Source organism: Carettochelys insculpta, chromosome 6 (assembly GCF_033958435.1).
Source record: "Carettochelys insculpta isolate YL-2023 chromosome 6, ASM3395843v1, whole genome shotgun sequence".
Classification (NCBI taxonomy): Eukaryota; Metazoa; Chordata; order Testudines; family Carettochelyidae; genus Carettochelys; species Carettochelys insculpta.
Window position 1 is genome coordinate 105,096,461 of NC_134142.1, and position 23,079 is coordinate 105,119,539.

The window sequence follows — 23,079 nt, forward strand, 5'->3', positions numbered from 1 at the left end:
TTTTTCCCAGTAAAAAAAATGCCAGTGCGACTGCAAAAAGGTATCATCTTGCCAAAGCACCATCTCAAATGGCAATTTCAGATCACCAGAACCATAGTCACACTCCGACAACTCTTGCAAGAACAGAAAGTTACTCCTGAATGTCCTGGCAAATACAGCATTGACAAGTCAGCTGCTATCTTCACACCTACACATAAAAGTCCCATAGCCAGTTTGGTTATTCTTCTCCTCTTCCTTGAAATGGTGATTCAGAGAAGAGTGACTCAGTCAAAACTAATGACAGAGGCTGAAGTAAACTGCCTAAGTTCAGAACTGTGCTTTATGGTGTCTGGTCCTGAAGTCAAGCTAGCATCAGAAATCAAAATGTTACAAGTGCAGAAGCCAAAAGTGTTGCAAAACAACATTCAGAATGGGACCACTGAGTTAATCTCCCACTCAATTTGCACGTGTATGATAACATGTAAGCAAGACTCTGAACATCAGAAAGATTAAAACACAAAAGATATGGAACTTGGAATGTGCCTGAAAAGAATTCTATTTACTGGAGACTTTGATACTTGGTTACTAAAAAGAACTAGAGAAGATGAAGAGACAATAAGAACACACAGTAGACTACAAAAAGGACTGATCCGTCTTGAAGATCTCCTGCCCTTCATTTACTTCGTACCGGAAAGTATATGACAAGCAGTCAAAACTTTTAAGTGACAATGGCATTATACAGCAGGGTCTCAACATTTGCAAGGGTTCTGTGTTCAGAACCCTCGCGAAAGTTGACTTTCACAAATGGGGGGAAGGCTCGGAGCTCCAAGAAGTGGCAGCCATAGGCGCTCCCTGCCCCAGAGCCCTGGGAAGTGGTGGATGCCAGGACTCCTGCTCTGTGGCCCCACAAAAGCAGCAGTTGCCAGCACTCTGGCCCCAGAGCCCCGAGGAGCCCATGGCTGCCGGTGCTCCCCACCCAGAGTCCTGGGGAAGCAGCAGCAGCCGCTAGCGCTCCCAGCCCTGGAGCCCCAGGGAAGCTGTGGTAGCTGCCAGCACTCCCAGCCCTGGAGCCCCTGGGAAGTCACAGCAGCCACCAGTGTTCCCAGACCCAGAGCCCTGGGGAACCAACAGCAGCTGCCGGAGCTACCTGCCCAGAGCCCCAGGGAAGCAGCGGCAGCTGTTGGCGCTCCTGGCCCCAGTGAAGCCACGGCAGCCACCAGCACTCCTGGTGCTGGAGCCCCAGGAAAGCCAACAGCAACTGCTGGAGCTTCCCACCCAGAGCCCCAGGGAAGTGACGCCACTCACGAAGAATTGAATTCACGAATGTGGCACTCACGAATGTCGAGACCCTACTGTACTCAACATTCACTGTGATGCATTAATAAAAAGGAATTAAAAAGAGAACTCAGGTGAATTTAATGAAAAGTAGAAGTGATCCATAAAACAGGAGGAATCTCTGAAGTCTGGTATTGAAGTTGCTTTTGAGGACATTGAGAACAGGCTTCCATTAAATGCCCACTCATCTGCATAGTGCTACAGCATCATAGGTCATCAGATGACATAAATCTGCCTGGAGACACCTTATTATCATCATCATCATCATCATCAAGCATGGGCTTAACACCCATTAGTGTCTGATGCCTCCCTATTTTCTTCCTTCTCTCCCTGCCCAGTGTGGAGTGTCTTACTTTCTGTTTATCAGCTCTGCACCAATCTACTATATCATCTACCTATTCTCTCTGGCTACGTCTACACGTGCACCCAACTTCGAAATAGCTTATTTCGATGTTGCGACATCGAAATAGGCTATTTCGATGAATAACGTCTACACGTCCTCCAGGGCTGGCAACGTCGATGTTCAACTTCGACGTTGCTCAGCCCAACATCGAAATAGGCACAACGAGGGAACGTCTACACGGCAAAGTAGCACACATCGAAATAAGGGAGCCAGGCACAGCTGCAGACAGGGTCACGGGGCGGACTCAACAGCAAGCCGCTCCCTTAAAGGGCCCCTCCCAGACACACTTTCATTAAACAGTGAAAGATACACAGAGCCAACAACTAGTTGCAGACCCTGTATATGCAGCACGGACCCCCAGCTGCAGCAGCAGCAGCCAGAAGCCCTGGGCTAAGGGCTGCTGCCCACGGTGACCACAGAGCCCCGCAAGGGCTGGAGAGAGAGTATCTCTCAACCCCCCAGCTGATGGCCGCCATGGAGGACCCCGCTATTTCGATGTTGCGGGACGCGGATCGTCTACACGTCCCTACTTCGATGTTGAACGTCGAAGTAGGGCGCTATTCCCATCCGCTCATGGGGTTAGCGACTTCGACGTCTCGCCGCCTAACGTCGATTTCAACTTCGAAATAGCGCCCAACACGTGTAGACGTGACGGGCGCTATTTCGAAGTTACTGCCGCTACTTCGAAGTAGCGTGCACGTGTAGACGCAGCCTCTGACTCCTATTCAAGCTATACATTATGCCGAATACCGGGGTCTTGATTTTTCATTCGTCATTCATTCTGCAGATATGCCTAAATAGCTGTAGCTTCCATTGTATAATGTTCTGCAGCAGGTTCTCTTCCAGCTGCATGTTCCTTCATAATTCCTTGTTGATGACCTTTTGCATACATCCTATGCTCAGGATCTTTCTATAACAACTCCTCTTAAATACCAATATCCTTCTCTTTGAATGTTTCATTATCACTCATGCCTCACATTTGTACAACATGCTGCTAAATACACACATTTTCAAGACACTCAGCTTCATTCCTAAACTAGTCACTTTGCTTTTCCAGATCTTATTCATCACCTTCACACTCGCTCTTGCTTTCACTATTCTAGTTGCTATTTCCTTCTTACAGTCTAGATCATACACCATGTTGCTCCCCAAATACATGAACTTCTTTACATTCTCTAATTTGATCCTGTCTACACTAATCTTCCTTCCTATTTCCTTATCTCCAAATACCATTGTCTTTGTTTTACCAATGTTCATAATCAGTCCACACCACTTCCCTTCCTTGTTTAGCACCTGCACCATTCCCAGTGGCTTCTCTTCATCTTCCTTGATGATAACTATATCATCTGCGAATATCCCTTCTACCTCTTTCTTGATCTATCCAATGCTCTCTCTAGGTGCACGATGAAGATACTCAGCTGCATCAGATCTCCTTGTCTTGTACCTCTACTCATTCTAAATCAACTTCCCAACTCTGCACACATTCTCACCACTGCCTCTGCATTGTCACTGACATCCTTCAACAACTATATCAGTCTGATATTTACTCCATATGACTCCAACACTGCCCAAGTCACTTTCTGATCTATACTGCCAAATGGCTTCTGAACATTGACGAAGCAATTGTAGATGTTCTTGTTCTTTCATCGAGCTTTCTCCTCTATCAATCTTAGTGCCAATATCTGCTGTATGGTACTTCTATCTTTCCTGAACCCTGCTTGCTCATCCACTAGATGTTCTTCTGCCTGTGATCTCAGTCTCTCCATTAGTATCACCATCAGCACCTTTCCTAGATACTGTACAAATGAAACTAGAATTGACTCCCTTCCCCTCTCCTCAACCTCACTTTCAACCAGCAGGGCTGGCAGCTGCCGCAGGTTCCAGGGCCATGTGGGAGAGGGTCCCAGCTCCATACCCAGCAGGTGGGCCAGCCCTCAATGACAGCCAGCCCCCAGCACCACCCCCACCACAATGCTGAGCCCTCTCCCACTCCCTTACAGCTGCATACAGCAGTGGAACAGCACTGTCATGGCACTTCCAAGGGGCCCAGAGCTCTGACCACTGTTGCTGCCAAAACAGAAGCAACAGTGGTTGGAATTCCAGGTCCCTTTGAAATGCTAGGCTCCAGGACAACCACTCTCTTTGCTCCCCTTCCCCTGCTCCCCACCAGTTGGCAGGCTGGCTTGCAACAATTTCTATTTACTAGATTTATAGTAAACTTCAGACAAGGCCAAGGTGAGCAGACTAGGTGATTCTGAGCTAAGAGCTTATATATAATGTGCACTAGTCTGCATTAGAGGAATGTCGATTCTATTGTGCTCAAGTTGTCATGTACCAACTGGCCAGTGAAGACTCTGCTGGTGTGTACTAAACACTCCCTACTGCACATTAATGTAGTGTACTTAGTGATAGACAAGACTATATCTGAGATAGTCAGAGATATTCAATAATTGGAGAAGATGCTGCAAAAAGTAAAGGAGACATAAAGAAAATGCTGAGCCCTAGTTAATCCAGGAGAACTTAAAACAAGCTTTGGCAGCCTTAGAGGTCAAATAACTAAATAAAAAAAAGATACAAAAATAAAACAAACTTCCTTAGATTAAAAGTTGAACGTTATCAGCATGAATGAGAGAAAGACAGGGCAGTAATGCTGTTGACCTACTGGAAAGAACCTGAGGACTTGATGGCAATAGTATATCATCTGATGTATGGGATTTTTCCCCACTTTAATTCAGAAGCCTAAGGTGTGGCCATTTTGCTTCACTGCCCACTTTTGATGGTACCATGTATGATCCTTGAATTTAGAAGCTTAAAATCAAGACTTTGAGAAAAATAGCAATAGGGACAAAATGACCAAAACAAAACATCTTGTAATGAAATAATTCTAACTTAGCTCTGCTAGCAGAAGTATAAGTAAAATGAATACAGGACACCAAATGTCTTAATGTACCTAAGATTCCTTAGCAGCTTTATTTCATAATTATCAGGAAGAGAGTCCCTAATGTGGACAGATAAGACAGAGAGTCTGAGACTATCATTGAAATAGAGGAAGAGCCTATGGTTCTTGTGGTTACTTGTCATTCTCTCTAACACAGACTGTTGGTTGGACAATAATTGCCATTGTATTCAAATGGATTAATACGTCGTCTCAAATGTATATGGCAACCAGCAAAACTAAGTTATAAAATTAGTGTACCCTTCCTAATAAAACAAGCTTTGAGACATCCATAATGTAATTTATGAACAAGTAAACAAATATTTGACTGCAGGAGTGCTGCATCTATCTTAGCCATTGGCAGTTGATTGCAAAAACAAGCTGCGTTTCCTACCCCTGCTTTTCTAATGAGATCTCGTACCAGATTCCTTAACACCAAAACATAGCAACCAAATAAGTACATGGCTTATTTTCTATGGTTTTTCAGTTTCAGGACATATAAGAGATGTACAAAATGGTAAAATCACTTGTGTCATATTCTGGTCACTGACAAAACTTACACATGATTTTCTTAAGTCTATGCCATTTGTCAACATTTCATAAAATCCATCCCTATCTTTAGAATCATTAAGGTAAAGGGGGAAAGAACATCAGAATGGCCATTCTGGGTCAGACTAAAGGTCCATATTGTCCAATATCCTGTCTTTGGGCAGCAACCAATGCCAGATACCCCAAAGGGAATGGACAGAACAAGTGATCATTATGTGATCCATCCCCTTTTATCCATCCCCAGCTTCTGGCAAACAGAGGCTAGGGACACCATCCCTGCACAACCTAGCTAACAGATACTGATGGACCTATCTTCCATGCTCTTAGCCCCAAATCCATGACACAGCAGCCTCTTCATCCCACTCTAATCAGAGAAAAAGAAGGCTAGTATATGTGCATAGCACCAGTTCCATAGGCCTGCTTTGATCTGATCCCAAGGGGGGGGCGGGGAGCAGAACTCCAGCCAGGCTTTCCAAATCCTGCCCAATGCAGCAGATCTGCACCAGTTCCAGTGTACCTTGGGCCTTTCACAGCCATGGATTAATCCATCAGTACTTATATGCAATAGAGAGAAGGGGGCAGCTTGGATCCTTAAGGTTGCTTTCCACTGAAACACTGTTTTCTTCCTTAGTGTGTTCAGGTTCAGTATTTACTTGGGAACTCTGAACTCCTGAGCTGTCCAAAATCCTCTTTTTTTAAAGCATTGGGAAGTCTTTGCTATTTGAGATTGGAGGTGGGGAGAGAGGGAAGCTCCACACTGGGATACCCCTGATGGCTAAAATCTTCAGTCATCTTGCGATAAAATACAAAATAAAGCTGCATGGAATCGCTTAAGTCCCTTCTTGCTGAGGAATTAATTATAATACAACATACAAGAAAGTACACAATGCCTTTTCTGAGCTTCAAACATAAAAATGGCATCTGCCAACAGCAAAGCACATTTAACCTGACCAAGGATGCTTGTTCTTCACTCCCCTTAAATTTATCAGGCTGCATCTACCTCATTCTCTATACATCTATATTGAAGCTACTAAGCTCTTTTTAACTAAGCTCAGTGTGGATATTGTCCTATCATTCGGAGCTGTGAGTCAATCATATGGTAAATTAAACTAGAATAGAATGAATTGATCCAGAAATGATCAGGTTACAGTGAGCCATATCACCAATCGTGTAGTTCATGTTCAAGCATCAGCAGACTCTACTATGTTTCTAGTTATTTGACTGTTGGATCAGGACTAAAACTTAAATGGTCCTTTTGATGAACAAAACAGCATAAAACTGATCCACTTCATCCATATGGTAGTGGATGATTTTTTTTTTAATTTTTGTGGTTAGCAACACTTCACCCATAAATTATACAAAGAATTGCAACAAACACTTCCACGTGTCTACATGACCAAAGGCAAAGCCAGTCTTTCTGAATGGAAAGTTTCTCAACAAATGAAAAGCAGGAGTAAAAACATCTTCTAAGGTATGGAAAGCTTAAAGAAGTCTAGAAGCATAATTCCATTCTCCTTGTGAAGGCAAAAATCCCATTCAAGCCAATGTAAACTTTGACAGACCAAGAACTGCAGGTTTGACTTTGATTTTTCGATTGTGTGTTTTATATAAACTATCAGGAATACATGAGGAGTGTGGAAGCCCTCAAATCCCTTTGAAATCACAGAACACAATTAGAGAAAGGGAGGTGGGGAGGAGAAAGAGAAAACTGAAAATGAAAGAGGAAGAGATAACCTAAGTAATTCAAGAAAAAGGCAGGTGAAGTTAAGGAAGGCAAAGGAGGACCAAATGAAAGAGAAATCTAAGAGGTTAGATTTTAAAAAAAATGTTTAACAGCTGAATCTCAAAATATTATAATAAAATTCTTGGAACATTGAGTATACAGTAGACAGAATACCCCAAGCACACATGGTGCTGTAGAATAAGTACTGTGAGCTGTGCCAGAAAAATAAATATGCCAGAAGATCTTAAGTAGTACAAGCCGTGAGAAATTTCCCTTCCACTGAAAGAATTTATTTCCCTTTCCCACTACTCACCCTCTGCTTTCTGATATTAAACCAATCCTGACAGGGATAAGTTTTGTCACTGGATCACAGACACATTAGGACCAATTTATTTTGCTGTTGGAGTATGCCAGACTGCACCAAATGTCAGCAGGTACTTAAAAAAACATCTCCTCCAATAGTAACACAGTCAATTTTTCATAAGTTGCCATAAATTTTGTGTGCATCTCTTTTCTCATCTTGAGATACCTCACGCCTGAAAAATCATGCCTGAGGTGTTACAATTGAGCTAAAAAATTTAAGGCACACAAAATAAACAAACTATTTAAAATTACAGCTTTAGTATTTTCTGAGCTTCAGAAAATTATTAATATTATATATTATATTATATTATATTATATTATATTATATTATATTATATTATATTATATTCAGATTGCTTGAACTTGTCAATCTAGCAACACGTATCCCAAGAAACACTCAGGCTATGTCCACATTACAGAGATCTTCCAACAAAATTTCTGTCAAAAGATTGCAGCCACACACAAAAGCGGATTGAAAAAGCAATCTACTCTGTTGGCAGAGAGTGGCCAAACTGCCTGGCCCTCTCTAACTGAAAGGCCAACTGGAAGCACAGCAGATAGGGCTGCCTGGTGACTCGGAAGCCCAGACTGTCGACAGAGGGCATCCCTGAGTGACCACACACCTTTTTTTTTGACAGATTCTGTCAAGAAAGGTGTTCTGCCTCCTGGGGGAGAAGCAGAAGTCTATCAGCAAAAGCGCCAAGTTTTGTTGACATACTGTCGACAAAATGCATTTTGTGTATGGACACTGCAGGTTTTATCAGCAAAACTCTCTAGTGTAGATGTAGGCTCAGTGAATAACAACTGAAACATACTCACATGATCCACTGTATATACTACTCTAAAGGCACCAAATATATAAAAAGACTGGCATTAAGAAAATAGCTTGGTTTATATTAGAAATATCAGAAATAACAAGGACTGCATATGGTTAAAATACAGAACTATGTCAAGCAAATAGCAAAGGCTTTTCTGCATTTAAGAAAAAATGATAATTTATGTCTTTAGATTGATAAAGTATAAAACACAAACACATGAAAATATATTTTAATACTTAATGAAATTATTTATATGTGAGGGTGTAGGCATCTCCATAGCCCAGATAATTGCCATTATCATTGAAGGACCCAATCCTGCTGGAATCCTCACTAAGGATCAAATCCACTCAGGTAGTACCTAGCCTGAACTGCTATATGCTAGGTAATTCCTAGGAAGGAGAAAGAAGGTTTTAAGGCCACAGTTGCCACCACAGTCATTACACATGCTCTGTGTGGGTCATGTGAAAGGTAGGAGCATCTTGCACCAGTGAATTGTGCCTGTGCTTAATTCCATAAGCTATACCACGTTCCTTTTGTATGCCTGTCCTGCAATCATGCCTTCCCTTGTAAAGCTGATCTGCATTAGTTTTCCTGCCAGGGAGACTTTGGAGGTACAGAAGAGCAAAGGGCAAGATTTGCCCCTCCATCTTTACTGGAATTCAGGGTGACTTGTCTGAGTAAGACAGTGAAGTGAAATTTGCAGAAAGGTCACACAGCTGAAAGAGCCAGGCTATAGCCCAAGCCACATATGAGAATGGGTAAGGGAATACTCAAAAAGATGTAATGGAATTTTACAGTATAACCTTCCACTAACTCTCTGCAATTGCTTCCTGTCTTACTGTCTTCTACATCATTATCTCTTTTTGAGGTGGAGAACATCTTTGTGATGCTTGCAGGTCAGATGCCAGTTCATGCCAAGGCCTCTGGACCTCACTAAACACTGACAGATGCATAGCTAGAAACTATCCTGCCCCACCTGTGTGCTAGTATTGTTAAAATAGGTATCAGAGTTGAATGTGTTTGGTGATTATGCTTTACTAAATACTTGTAGGACGTGGCATGTATCTGTCTTGCTTGTAATATCTATAACCTGCCTCATAAGGTAATATTTAAATATTTGCAATGTTACTATAAAAATGGTCGCTAAGACTGTTAATCCCTACAGTCAGGGGAGAAGCATTGCCAAGTGTGAAATACAGTGCCTTTTTTGTTAAAAAAAAAAAAAAAAAGAGAGAGAGCCAGTACTCAGCTGGCACCCATGACTGGGGCTGCCAAAGTGCCGGTACTCAGTACCAACAGTACGGGCACAAAAAAATGCACTGGTGAAATTATGGTTTATCAAAAGAGGTGTCATCTCTCCAACAAAAGAAGACCTATAGACTGTGGAACATCAGAGGACTAAACACTATGTTGATTGCCGTCCTTCAATCCCCCATGAAGAGGAAATGTGAAGAAACTCTTGTCTCATCAAAGTTTGACTTCTAGGTGCAAGGAGTAAGAATCAGTGACCAGAAGGATCTGGATCACTAGGAAACACTTTTAAGCAAAGGAAGAGATCCCCAAGCTCCTCAGCTTGGGTTAGTTCTAAAGGACATCTAGAGCTTGCACGTTACAGCAGTGTCAATTACCTTTGGAAATCTAAGACTGCAACTCATTTATGTGTGTGTTTACCTGTTGTAACTTTGTAAATAACTCTTCTTTCTTTTTTCCTAGTGAATAAATCCTTAGTTTATTACAAGATTGTCTACAAGCACTCTGCCTTTGATGAGAGATCTAAGGCACAAATCACCTGAGGTAAGTGACTAGTTCTTTGGGAATGGGAATAACCTGAATATAGTAGTGATTTTTTAAGTAACACATCATCTGTCACAAAGGCAGGCTTGCCTGGGTGGCAAGATAGTCCCTTTGGGCATTCTGGTCTATTTGTGAGTCCCTTTTAAAGGGTAACAGAACTTTAGGAGTTCACATTTGTTACTTGGTTGGTAAATTCTAGTTAAAGAATATATAGGTAGTTTGGGACTTGTGCCCTGTTCTTTGACAATCTGCCCTGAGATTGATACTAACACTCCTGAGCTACTCTAGATAGCTTGACCATCTTTATGTGTTTCTTTTGCACAGCACACAGAACATCAGTGCACAGCAAATAAAACAACAAATAGCAACAGATGCCATGATGAAGGATCAAGGTGAAACTTATTTACCCTTTAGACTCCAGAACACAGGAAATGAAATGGCAGCACACAGCAGTGTTCAAATGTAGTAAGATTTTCTTTTCAAACCTGAAACATGTCTTTTTTCTCCTTCATGAGAAACCCAAGTAGGAGACCTGTGAATTACAAAGGTCCTTCCTTTATAGTAAAGTTTAAATGTATTCACCCTTCACAGGTGAGATAGTCTGTTTATTCTATGGAGAACAATTTCAGTTTAAATTAAACTCTTCAAATGGTTTCAATGATTGCTCAATAAGGACACAACAGGGAAAAGAGAGAGAGGGAACATCCTTCTCTTAGTACACGTGTTGCAAGTGCATGGTTCAATAAAATATTTCCAACAAATAAAAATCGCTGAATTAAAATTTTCAGCTAATATTGGTACTTTTTGTGTGGAAAGTAATAGTGCCTATCTGCTTAAACTAATGCCAGTCTGCCATTTGTGTGTGTGTGCGCGTTTGTGTGTGTGTAGAGGTAGAGGCCTATGTCCTTTATTTGCCTTTAACACAACCAGCCCTTAAATATGTACTAGTAGAAACACTAGTAAAGAGTAGAAACACTAGTAAAGAATAAAATTGCAAGGCACGTAGAAGAGCACGAATAGTTGGGCAAAAGCCAGCATGGTTTCTGCAGAGGGAAGTCGTGTCTAACTAATCTATTAGAATTCTTTGAAGGGGTTAATAAACATGCGGACAAGGGGCACCCAGTGGACATAATATACCTAGATTTCCAGAAAGCCTTTGACTCGGTCCCACACCAAAGGCTTTTATGTAAATTAGGTGGTCATGGGATAGGAGGAAAGATCCTTTCATGGATCGGGAATTGGTTAAAAGACAGAAAACAAAGGGTGGGAATAAATGGTAAATTTTCACAATGGAGGAGGGTAACTAGTGGTGTTCCCCAGCGGTCAGTCCTGGGACCGATCCTGTTCAACTTGTTCATCAATGATCTAGAAAATGAGGTAAGCAGTGAGGTGGCCAAGTTTGCACATGACACCAAGTTGTTCAGGACAGTCAAAACCAAAAGGGATTGTGAAGAACTACAAAAAGATCTCAGCAAACTGAGTGATTGGGCAGCAAAATGGCAAATGAAATTTAATGTGGGTAAGTGTAAGGTAATGCATGTTGGAAAAAATAACCCAAATTCCACGTACTACATGATGGGGTCAAATTTAGCTACGACAGATCAGGAAAGGGATCTTGGAGTTATAGTGGATAGTTCTCTGAAGACATCCACGCAGTGTGCAGCGGCAGTTAGTAAGGCAAATAGGATGTTAGGAATTATTAAAAAAGGGATCGATAATAAGACAAAAGATATCATACTTCCCCTATATAAAACTATGGTACGCCCACATCTTGAGTACTGTGTGCAGATGTGGTCTCCTCACCTCAAAAAAGATATATTGGCATTAGAAAAGGTTCAGAAAAGGGTGACTAAGATGATTAGGGGCTTGGAAAGGGTCCCATATGGGGAGAGGCTAGAGAGACTGGGACTTTTCAGTTTGGAAAAGAGGCGATTAAGGGGCGATATGATAGAGGTATATAAAATCATGAATGGTGTGGAGAAAGTGAATATAGAAAAATTATTTACCTTTTCCCATAATACAAGAACTAGGGGACACCAAATGAAATTGATGGGTAGTAGGTTCAAAACTAATAAAAGGAATTTTTTCTTCACACAGCGCACAGTCAACCTGTGGAACTCCTTGCCCGAGGAGGCTGTGAAGGCCAGGACTCTATTAGGGTTTAAAAAAGAGCTTGATAAATTTTTGCAGGTTAGGTCCATAAATGGCTATTAGCCAGGGATAAAGTATGGTGCCCCTAGCCTTCAGAACAAGGGCAAGAGATGGATGGCAGGAGATAAATCACTTGATCATTGTCTTCTGTTCTCCTTCTCTGGGGCACCTGGCATTGGCCACCGTCGGCAGATGGGATGCTGGGCTGGATGGACCTTTGGTCTGACCCAGTATGGCCATTCTTATGTTCTTATGTTCCCTTTCTGAAGGGGCCTGATTTTCAAATGATAGGTACTTTGCATTTTCTGAAGGTCCGAGCCCTATAATGTGCCTCAAAATGGGCACTCCAAATCCCTGTTTACTTTTCAAAATTTAGGCCTATGTCTTTTATTTGCCCTTAAGGCATCCAGCCCTTAAATTAATAAGGATATATATTCTTGGTTTTATATTTTTTTTCAAAAAGTGTCTCAAATATTAAGGCTCACAAAAATAATTTTTCATTTGAAAAATTGAGCCAAGAGTTAGATCTTATAATCTAAACAGAAATGTGATACAACAAGTAAAGGCAAAAGATGAAGAAGAGAAGCTAAAATCACATGTAGATCTGGGACCTTCTCTGGTTTTCCTGGGTCCAACCTCAGGATTCGTGCACAGACCAGAAGGGAAACCAAAGCCAAACACATATCTCTCTTCAAAACTTGTGGATGGAGGGCTGTTTAATTTGTCCCTCTCCTTAGGTCTACCTATACCAGAAAATGTCGTACTTGCCCAACAGTGCACAGCAGGTCTGCAGTTACCAGTGGTGGAAAAATCAAGCACTGAAATCTGCAACTATACCACTGTTGAAAAACAGGCCAGAAAATTTTCTTATGGAGGCCATATGAGTGAAGCCAATTACATAAGCTCTCTTGACAGGCAATCTCTTAAAGAACGGTCCACAAGTGAAACAGGAGATGTTGCAGTCCAGGAAAAAGAAGGGCTAGCAGAGCCACGTTAGGAAGCTACTGATGGTGTCTGGCTGAAGCCAGTGCTAACGGTAGTCCCCTTTAAGGAAAATACCATGTCATCTCAGTCATTTTCCAAGCTAAGCCACAGTACAACTACTAGCTGTTCCAAGACCTATGTAAGAAATAGGGTCATGCCCCTCTGCTGTCCAGAGAACAGTGCCCTGTCTGTAGCAGTGGCCCCCAGAAAGTGTTTTTCACACATCTGGGGATTCATGTAGCATGAGAGGTCAGGGCTGGGCAGAATGGGGAAGACAACAAATCCACAGAGATTCATCTCATGTCCCCACTTAATGGCCCTGGGGAGATTCCTGTAAAGTTTTCTCTGGAGGGAAGATCTCCCATTAAGAGAGCTCCTGACAGCACAGCTCAAATGGAGCCACGCCTAAAAGTATCACATGCTGAGACACAGGTCTCTTTATGGACAAGCTTGGTTTCCTGCTGATCCTGGAGCATTTGCACAGTTTATGAACAGGCTATGTTACCTGCTTTGCAGTGGGAGAGCTCTCCCACAAACTAATATAAGAGATTCCCCTACTCCCAGCTCCCTCTTGCAACAGCCTTTGCTGCCTATTAGGAAAAGCTATCAAAGCATGAATCAGCTCACAGGAAGGTATGAAGAGGAGTTGGACTGAATCTTACCAAGTCAGAAGCCTAAGACAAGAGATGAGACTAAAAAAGAAAGAATCTGGGACACTGCTTTTGCTAGTGGCATGCTTGGTTGTGGCATGAGGCTGCTGAATCAGATTTTGCTGATTTTCATGGTAGGCTGTCGGATTCATCTATTTATCTCGGGTTTTGGAACAGATAAGGTGAGGACAACATTCTTGGACTTGCAGGGATGGGAGAGTTCTGATAGTCCTGTTGGGTTATGGACTAACTCTGAATTTTTACTGATTTATTTAGGGTAACTTGCATCTGTTTTTCTTATGGGTGTGTACAACACAATAGTGGCATATTAAAAAAAAAACAAAACAACCAACATGCAGAAAAAGCAAGTTTTTTTATATGCATTATACATCATTTGGACACTATTATTAGACACTATTCTCCAATAGAGCAGTTATGCTCTACTCAGACAAGAACGTATTTTGGCACATGTGTTCGTTTTGAAAATGCATATTGTTTGGCTGAACCATGACTCCTCACTGAAAGACACTGTGGAAATCCCTCATATTTCATGGATCATTGACCCAATGTGTAAATCCTTTTTAGCTTGCAGACCATTGACCAGATAAACTGTAGGCTCCAAAGGAAAAGAGCCTTTCCAGTCTGTTGATCAAATCCAGCAGTTGCGCATGCACTCCAAAAACACATGCAAAAATCCCTTTGAAATCAAGGTCCTGATCCTGCAAACATTTGTGCATGTAACTTTATGCCTGTGAGTAGTTGCAGGGTGGGACAAAATACGTATTTACACAAGAACTCCCCGAGAATTACTCATCGGAACCACTCATGTAATGTTACTGGCATGCCTAAGTGTAGAATCTGGAGATAAATACGCATGTACAAATGATCTCTTTCCAGATTTTTCACATTGTCCTCTCAAAAGACATCAGTGTTACAGATTTTATATGCAGTATTTATTTTTACCATTACAAGTAAACTAGATGGCAAAATATGCATGTATACCTCCCAGCTTTGTTTTTTTGTTTGTTTATTTTGTTTTAAACTTTACGCTGTCTAGGAACTTTAAAAACAGCCACCTGGATTTTTCCCCCATCACTGTAGACAACACAATTTGCAATTTTTTTTGGAAGATTTGCAGTCTTGCTGGCCAAATGTACAGCTAAGATTCAAGCCCCTGAAAATAGGATGTTATCTAGCAACATAGAATGCGCTGTTCAACAATATTCTTTCCTTAATAAAATATTTAGCTAATGTTATTTTCTTTCTTAAATTTCATGCCTGAACCAAATATATACACACAATTCAAACTACAAGAACACAAATGTTATCTTCTATGATGGTAGCACACTGTTACTCTCCAGATCCCCCTAACATGAGGTTACTACTATCAATTGTGAAAGGCCAACAGGCGGGTCATATGAAAGGTCACATTAGTTCTGTTCACAGGGCAAGACACAAGGTTTTCATCATTCTTAATAAAACAGAAGCAAGTTATAAAAATATATCATTGCAACCTCATAGCTCTTCATTCATATGCAATAACCTCATACATTAGAACCTACCCTTTCAAAATACTGCTTCTGGCTCCAGTAACATGATTATTTTTTGTGGTTGCTACTTATAAAATATTACTATAAATCATGTCTTGACTAAAAAAAATTCTACACTATTCTTTTGAACTGTATTTTAAAATGTTGTTCCAGACAAACCTTCTAAAAGCATGCATGTCCTCAGTACTCTAAGTACTTTAAATGGTCAATAAAGGTGGCAAAGATATTTAGTAATTCCTGTCATTAGTGTAATAGCAAATCATGGTGTCCTAGAAGCAGTTACGCACTATGGGCAAATCCTAATGCTAAGCTAAAGTCGAGGCATAATTCAGCCACGATGTCAAACAATCAAAATATATTAAATCCTTACACAATAGTCTGACAGAGAACCAAGTTCACCCACACCCTTTTAAGTGTGATCTATATACAGTGCCCTAGCTTGAACAATAGTGTTTTACGGTTTCCACCTCAAGTGCGAATATGATATTTTTATTATCATGACTCTAATATTTTATTTTTGTCACATATAATGCCCTTTGTACATCATCCAGCTTAAACTACAGTTTCTACACAGTTTAACCTTAAGGAAGGCCACCATTTACAAGAGCTCTATAGTGTTCAGTTTTGTGTTTTTTCACTTGGCTTTGTTTTAATGCTCTCTGGCCAGATTTTAAGGTAGGATTCCATATTTGTCCAGAAAAAAAGTGTGAGGGCTAACTTATATTTTATAAATTAAATATAAATACGTTCAATATTTTAAGGTGACTGTAGTTTTTGTTTAACTTCTATTTTAATTTTGTTTCCAAATGGTGTTCATTGATTTCAAAGGGCAAAAGATGAACTGAGAAACAGTTCCTCCCTTTTCTCTAGTCTCCCCTGAGAACATGATATCACTAGGCCAGAGATTCCTGAACTTTCTTTACTACATACCCCTTCCAGATCCACCAGCTGCCATACCCTTCTCATCACTCATACTTTGTATGTTCACTGTCTTTAGTCCTCTCTCCATATTTCACTGCTAACGTACAGATATAACTGTAGTGTGATGCATACAACTCGGGGGGGAGGGGAACTAAGTTCTGAGATAAACTAGATAGTTGCTGGGCAACTAAACCTGTGCTGTAAAATGACTGAAGGTGATGGTTCTGTGTAACTATTCTCATTGATACATTGTGAAGTACATTGACTACTGGGGCAGGGAGAGCTCAGCAGTCTGCACGTTGGATTGCTAAACCCACACTTGGGAGCTCAGTCTTTGAGGTGGCTAAGGGGTCTGGGGCAGATAGATTTAAAAAAAAAAATCTGTCAGGGATGGTGCTTGGTCCTGACAAGAGGGCAGGGAACTGGACTTGATGACCTCCTGAGGTCCCTTCCAGTTCTATGAGATGTGTTTACCAAATTTTATATAGCAAATTGCCACAGAGTTTTAAGTAGCAGCAGCGTCTTACAGAAATGCAGTAAATAAAATAATTGATAAACAAAAATTGACCATTCCATAATTTCTCCAGCATACTCCTGGCCCTAGGATGCCTTATCTACCCCCAGAGGAACAGGTACCACAGTTTGGGAATCCCAGCCCTAGACATACCTTCTTCACACACTGAAATGAAGCCTGACCTTAGAAAAGTTCCCTGTAATCTGAGCTCTTGGGAAACTGCCTGGAAGTGGTGATTCAGGTGCTGCTTAGCTGATTACTATCTAATTAGCAGAGCACCCAGAGTCACCAGTAGGTGTTTCTATTGGTAGTGCACATCCACTCATGCCTCGGTGCACATAACAAAATTTATTCCATCCATGGATGGAAAAAAATAGAGGGAACGCTGCCTGGGACCTACATTCCCAGATACCATCTAGCAAACAAAAAATTGCAGATGGAAAGCTCTTCCTGAGGTATGGATGTTCCATCTGATTGCACACACTGCCATACTGGTACCCATGTCAGGCCTAAAATTTTACTCCACTGCTTCAGCAACATTACCACCACATAAGACTATACATGTATTTTCACTGATACGCCTAAAGTAGTTATGACTATGTGCTTCCACGCCAAGTTTTACTGAAAAATCCTACTACTGATTTGACAAGTGTAAAACTGCATCTTTGTATAAAACTGTAAAACTTTATACCCTTGTCTCTTCCATTCCACCTCCACCCTCTTGGCATGCTGTCATCATAAATCTCTAACACACACGCAGGTAAGTCAATTTCAATGTTGGATGAGAGAAAGGTTATGAAGTTTTTGTGCATTTTAGGTCAGGAAAAATTACCTTTGGTAACATCTAATATGTACACTTAGACTGTGCAGTATTCTCCTGTTTACAGGGCATGCCAAAGGCTTTATCTAGGTTAAACTAAGTGTTAAACTAAAAGTAGTGACATGTAAATACTTCTGACATGAAAAACTTCTTGAAAGCATGGTCTGACCACACAGAATGTGTTTTATTCTCTCTATGTTTAGGCAAAAAATTCCAATGAGTTTTGTGGAATTATTCCAATCAATTTAGTTAACCAAATTTGTAGTTCACATTATTTCTTACACTTCCACAAATTACTTGTTTGCTTCTGTTTCCTCCCCATATTTGTGTGCCTTTGCTAGGGTCAATTTCCAAAAAGGGAAAAGGGGAACCATAGGAAACACCTCAATCTGTTGCTAACATTGTAAGCTTTTGAATAAAGTTGTATTTGTTGCCAAAGGAACCAAAGAGATTAAATTATAAGTCTCCCCCCGCCCCCCCCCCCCACCTCTCTACAAAGTATAATACAAACTGAACTTAAACTAAAATAGAAGAAAACGCAAGGTATGTTGACCATGCATTTTTTCTATTTTAGTTTACAATGTTAGCAACAAATTGAGGTTCCCCTTTTCCCTTTCTGTGTACCTCGCCTGATGATTGCCCACATGTTGTTACACTAATTTATGCACCAGGGGAATTAGCACCAGGCAAATTGAGGTTTTAAAGGATCAGTGTTGAAGCCAATCAATGTCTAGCATTAAACCTATTTTATTTTCTTCAATACTGTGTATTATTTCTTCTAAGGATGAAAGCAGCATCTCTCCAAGAATGTACTCAAGTGGGCTATCAGGTCATATGCTACATTATTATTTAATTCTGAAAACAGAACACTTATGGAATGATGTAGCTTTGCATTTTCCTTACTGCATATGGGTGTATTTTTGTCTGCACCTGAGTGTATTTGGAGAATGGCAGGTGGAATGGCTCTTTTAGTAAGAGCACAAGAGTTCCGTTCTACTAGTGGAACTAGTAGTACTGATTACTAATCCAAATAAGACATAAAGGCTGGATACAGTCTTTCATCTTAAAGTGTTTCCTTTGCCTCAGAAATCATTCTGCGCTAGTTCATCTTTCTGTGCTTGTTGCGAAGGACACAGACTTTGAGAATGACTCAGAATTAAGGACTGGAGTATAGTGAAAGTACATCTCTGACCAGGTCTACACTACAGAGAAAATTGATTTAAGATATGCAACTCCAGCAATGTGAAACTTATCCTAAATCAATTTTTTCTGCCATCCCTACAGCAGGAGGTTGATGGGAGAAACACCTCTTCCCCCTGTCAACATCCCTTACTCCTTGTGACTGCAAGGAGAACCAGGGTCAATGGTGGAACGCTGATCATTCAATTTAGCACATCCCCACTAGCCATGCTAAATTGAACCTTGGAAGATCAACCGTCACCATGTTGATCTTTCTGTAAATGTAGATGTACCTTCTGGGTCAAGCGCTGCACCTATAACGGAGGATTAATAGCACTTTGATAACTTTGTTTCTCTCTGTGCAGCCATAGGAATCCTCACACAGACATTATTAGAAAGACATTACTCTGCACAGTACACTGTATGGTGGGGCCTGGGGAGATTCCATGGCAGCAGGATCCTGAATGACTTTTGAATGCAAGGCACTAAACTCTTAGAACCAGGTCAAAGCACGCCTCTCCTTTCTCAGTCCTGATCAGTTGTGGGGAAAGACTTACACACCTCCAAAGTACATTGTTTCCAGCTCTTCTTAGCTACAAAGTTGGCAACCAGGATACAAAGCTTTAGGGTAGGAAGATTAACATTAGCAAAATGGAAGTTTGAATGCTAATGAGAATACAGATATCAGTAACAAATAGAATAACAAATGCCTGAGTCCTGATTTGTTTGTTTTTCATTTCAATTTCGTGTGGGTCAGATTAAGCCCTGGTTTCCCTCTGTTTATTTGTGATTTGTAAATTTTACTAATTCAGGTAAAGTATCTACTGATAGAGGAAGTTTCAGACTTAGGTAAGTATGAGAAATTCTATTACTTCCTACATATATTAAAAAGTGGGGGGAGGAAAAACCTTTGTGCCTACCGAAAGTGTGCTGTTGTAATCTCAAATCAGTTGTTCTGCACGTACGGATATAATGACAGGAAAAAAAGTAATTATAATTAGGTGTCTATTTTGATTTTTCTCTTCATAGTATCCGTACTGAATGTCATTTGATTTTAACAAACTATAAAGTCATTTTCAAGCAGACATCGCATATGCTTGCAGTGACAAGTTTCCTTCAATGAAATTTTCATATGCAACCATTTAAACAGCTAAAAACAAAAAGTCATATTTTCAACCTAAACATTTTTAAAAATCCAGCCTCCTAACATAATGCACTGGTTGTCTAAATGACAATCCATATTTAAATTCACAAGCAAAAAAAAATCAGAGTCTTGATATAAAAAGTCTTTTGGCGGGGGGGGGGGTTCAGGAAGAGAAATTGATATATGCTCTGTATATCTATTGATATGCTCTGATATGATATGCTCTGATATGCTATGAAATTGCTCTGATATGCTATGTATGCTATGCATGCATAGCATAGCATATGCTATGATATGCTCTGATATGCTATGATATGATATGCTCTGATATGATATCAAATTGATATGCTCTGTATATCTATTAAAGCCCCAGTCTTGCAACTGGGGATGTGCTGGAGATCATGGAGCCTGAGAAGAGTACCATTCTACGTCAATGAGGCCTTACAGGGACATAAGAATCTACCCCGTGTGTAAAAGCCAATCCTCCAGAATAAGATTTCAAGTTCAGGCTCTTCATTTTTGGCATGTTTATTTACTGAAACTAAATTAGTACTAATTATGGATCCCCATCTCCAACCCTTAAGCACCCAGGAAGTCTCACTGATCTTTGTTTGATTTGACATCAATAGGACTACTCAGAGTATACTTTTAGCGGGGAAAAAAGAGTGTTATTACCATGTTCTCCCTTATACATGAAAAATAATATGAGGTAAAATCCTTGTGAAAACAAAGCACTTTGTTGTTTTCACAAAAGTAGAGTGTGGGGGACACTAGGGTTCACCTTAATCTGTTAATATTAGCTAACATAGTCAGAAAGCAGCAACATACCTTCTCCCCTCCAGAGGTGAGGCAAAGGAGAATCTAGTGCAATTATATTAGATGCTATCTAGGGTAATGATAATTGTGATTGAGGGTTTTTCCACACATAGACAAGAAGAGTTTTAATTTTGGAGGATAATTTAAAACAAATAGAGAAACTAAGGTTAATACAGTAAACCCTCAATTTTACAGACCCCAACTATGCAGACTTCAGGAACAAGGGATGCTCCCCTGTTGTTCCCGAAGTTCGCTGGGGTCTGTAAAATCATCCCCCACAATCCACAAAAAAAAAACAAAGTTAAGAGACTTACACTGCCACAGCCTAGAGAAGCCACCATCTCCTCTGCAAGAGCCACCATGCTCTCCTCCCACCAGGGGTGGGATGCATATGCGGGCAGACTGGCACTTCCGTGCGCACCCCATCCCTCGTGGGAGGAGTGCTTGGTGGCTATGGCAGCCATCCCTCCAGCTGCACAGTAGAATGCCTCCTCCATCCCTCCATCCCTCCAGCTGCACAGTAGAATGAGTGCTTGGTGGCTATGGCAGCCATCCCTCCAGCTGCACAGTAGAATGCCTCCTCCATCCCTCCATCCCTCCAGCTGCACAGTAGAATGCCAACACAGATCTTCAGGATGCCATTGGAGCATCTTTGAACACTGAAGCAGCAGAAGCTTGTCATGAACTGCAGAAGCTCCATGAACAGAAAAGAGCAAGGTCACCAGCAGCCTCTTCTTCCTTAGTGACAGCTGCTCAACAATCTGACATCACCCTCACTCTAAAAGTCTCCAAACCAAATGAACCACTTCCTTGGCACCATGCTTCATTCCTTTCTGAGAACAGTCTTCAAAAGTGCATCAGCATCAGTACAAAGAGCTGGACAAGGAGGAAGGTTTACATGTGAAACTGATGCACTGGACTGGGGCTGTATGCCTTCCTTGTAGGAAATACCACTTGGATTGCCTGAGCTTTTCAGAATAGAAATACTGTAAACTACAGACTACCTTATTTTCTATACAAGGTTTCATCCCCACTGACACCTGACAGTGGCTTACCTGCCCAGTGGCTTTTTTGCCCCTCCTTCACCCCCACACGGCCTAGTTTAACAAAGAAAATGAGGCAGTCATGGGTAGCTGTCATGTAAACGTGCTTCTTTTCTCTATCCCTATGAGAATGGCATCTATCTTTGCCCAAGAAGCAAAGCAGTAAGACCTAACCCTAACCTACTTCTCCTCTCTAGTTTGCACATGGGGCACTAATTAAAACATGAAATCCAACAGTTAAATAACAGCTTTTCTCTTTCAGTGTTAAAAACAAAGTCCCATCTTACATTGCCTAAAAACTGAAGTGAATCTGTGGCAGAAATTATTTTTTAATATCAGAAAGCCTTTTAATTGTAGTAAAATGAACAATACTGAAATTGTTTGAAGATGGAATTAAATTTAATGAAATTCACAAACAACCCTTTTTAGAAAGTAACAACAATTTTTGAACATTAAAGAGAAGCTCATTATATCAAGACAACTCCAATGTAAAAGGCAGGCTGACTTCAATCGCTGCATATCTGCATGTTAATGAACTTGCTGTGTGCAGCAGGGACTGAGCAGAGTATGTAATGGGAAGACTGTCTTAAAGCATACACTAGACTATGAAAAAAAAACAAGCCACCTTTAATCAATGAAACACCTTCTCACTGGTACCTTAATAGCAACTGAAATGATTTCAAATGTAACACAAAAGGAAGATGATACTTAGTAAAGGTTTCTTTAAGACATAACATTTCTGGCACATTCTTTCAGCGTTCACATGCTGTCAGCATCACTGTGGCAAAGACTTTCAAGTTTCAGCAGACAGATACCGCCTAGTACAAAGTCTTTGTCATAATAATTTCATTGCAGCCCCCTGATCAAACATCTAGACAAATCTGAGGCTGAAAAGTGAGCACTAACCAGTGACCTTTGATTAGAACCACAAGCACCAGTTTTAATAAAATGCCTCATTCATTGCTTTCCACTGCCAACAAGGAAGGTGTGTTTGAGCCTGAAAAATGCAGTCAATACGCCATTTACACCCATATAATGATTCCTATTATTCACAGCTGGAATCTGTGATTGTAGCAAGTGAAACACAGACATCTTAAAATAGCTAAATGAAAACACACAAACAAAATTCTACCTTTAAAATAAATACAGGAGCCAGCCTCATCTGTTGCCTGCTGCTGCCTTTCATGTCTTGCTAATCATATTGTAATAGTCTCCTTTCCAAACCCTTCATTTACACAATGTTTGGTTTGTTACTATTTCAAAAAGTCTATGGATAGTTGGCAAAGTTCAGTTTTCATGGCATTTGAACTTGTACTTTGCTTCACTAACAGTGCCCCATTCAAGTACACATCCATAAAGCTTACTTATACTCAGGTTAAAATTTGAAAATTCAGCTCATTATCTTGAG

At 40.7% G+C, this 23,079-nt stretch overlaps 1 protein-coding gene and 1 long non-coding RNA gene across 10 annotated transcripts in view; one reads left to right on the forward strand and one right to left on the reverse strand.

Moving 5' to 3' along the window:
• Positions 1-10,478, forward strand: part of LOC142014716 (uncharacterized) — a 33,172-nt gene extending 22,694 nt beyond the window's left edge. Inside the window, exons 2-3 of the long non-coding RNA XR_012646023.1 lie at positions 9,819-9,899; positions 10,224-10,478. This is a non-coding gene — a long non-coding RNA (uncharacterized LOC142014716). The remainder of the gene's footprint in view (positions 1-9,818; positions 9,900-10,223) is intronic.
• The window catches only part of SOX6 (SRY-box transcription factor 6), a 515,133-nt gene that overhangs the window by 466,474 nt on the left and 25,580 nt on the right, over positions 1-23,079 (reverse strand). The gene's annotated exons all lie outside the window — the stretch shown is intronic.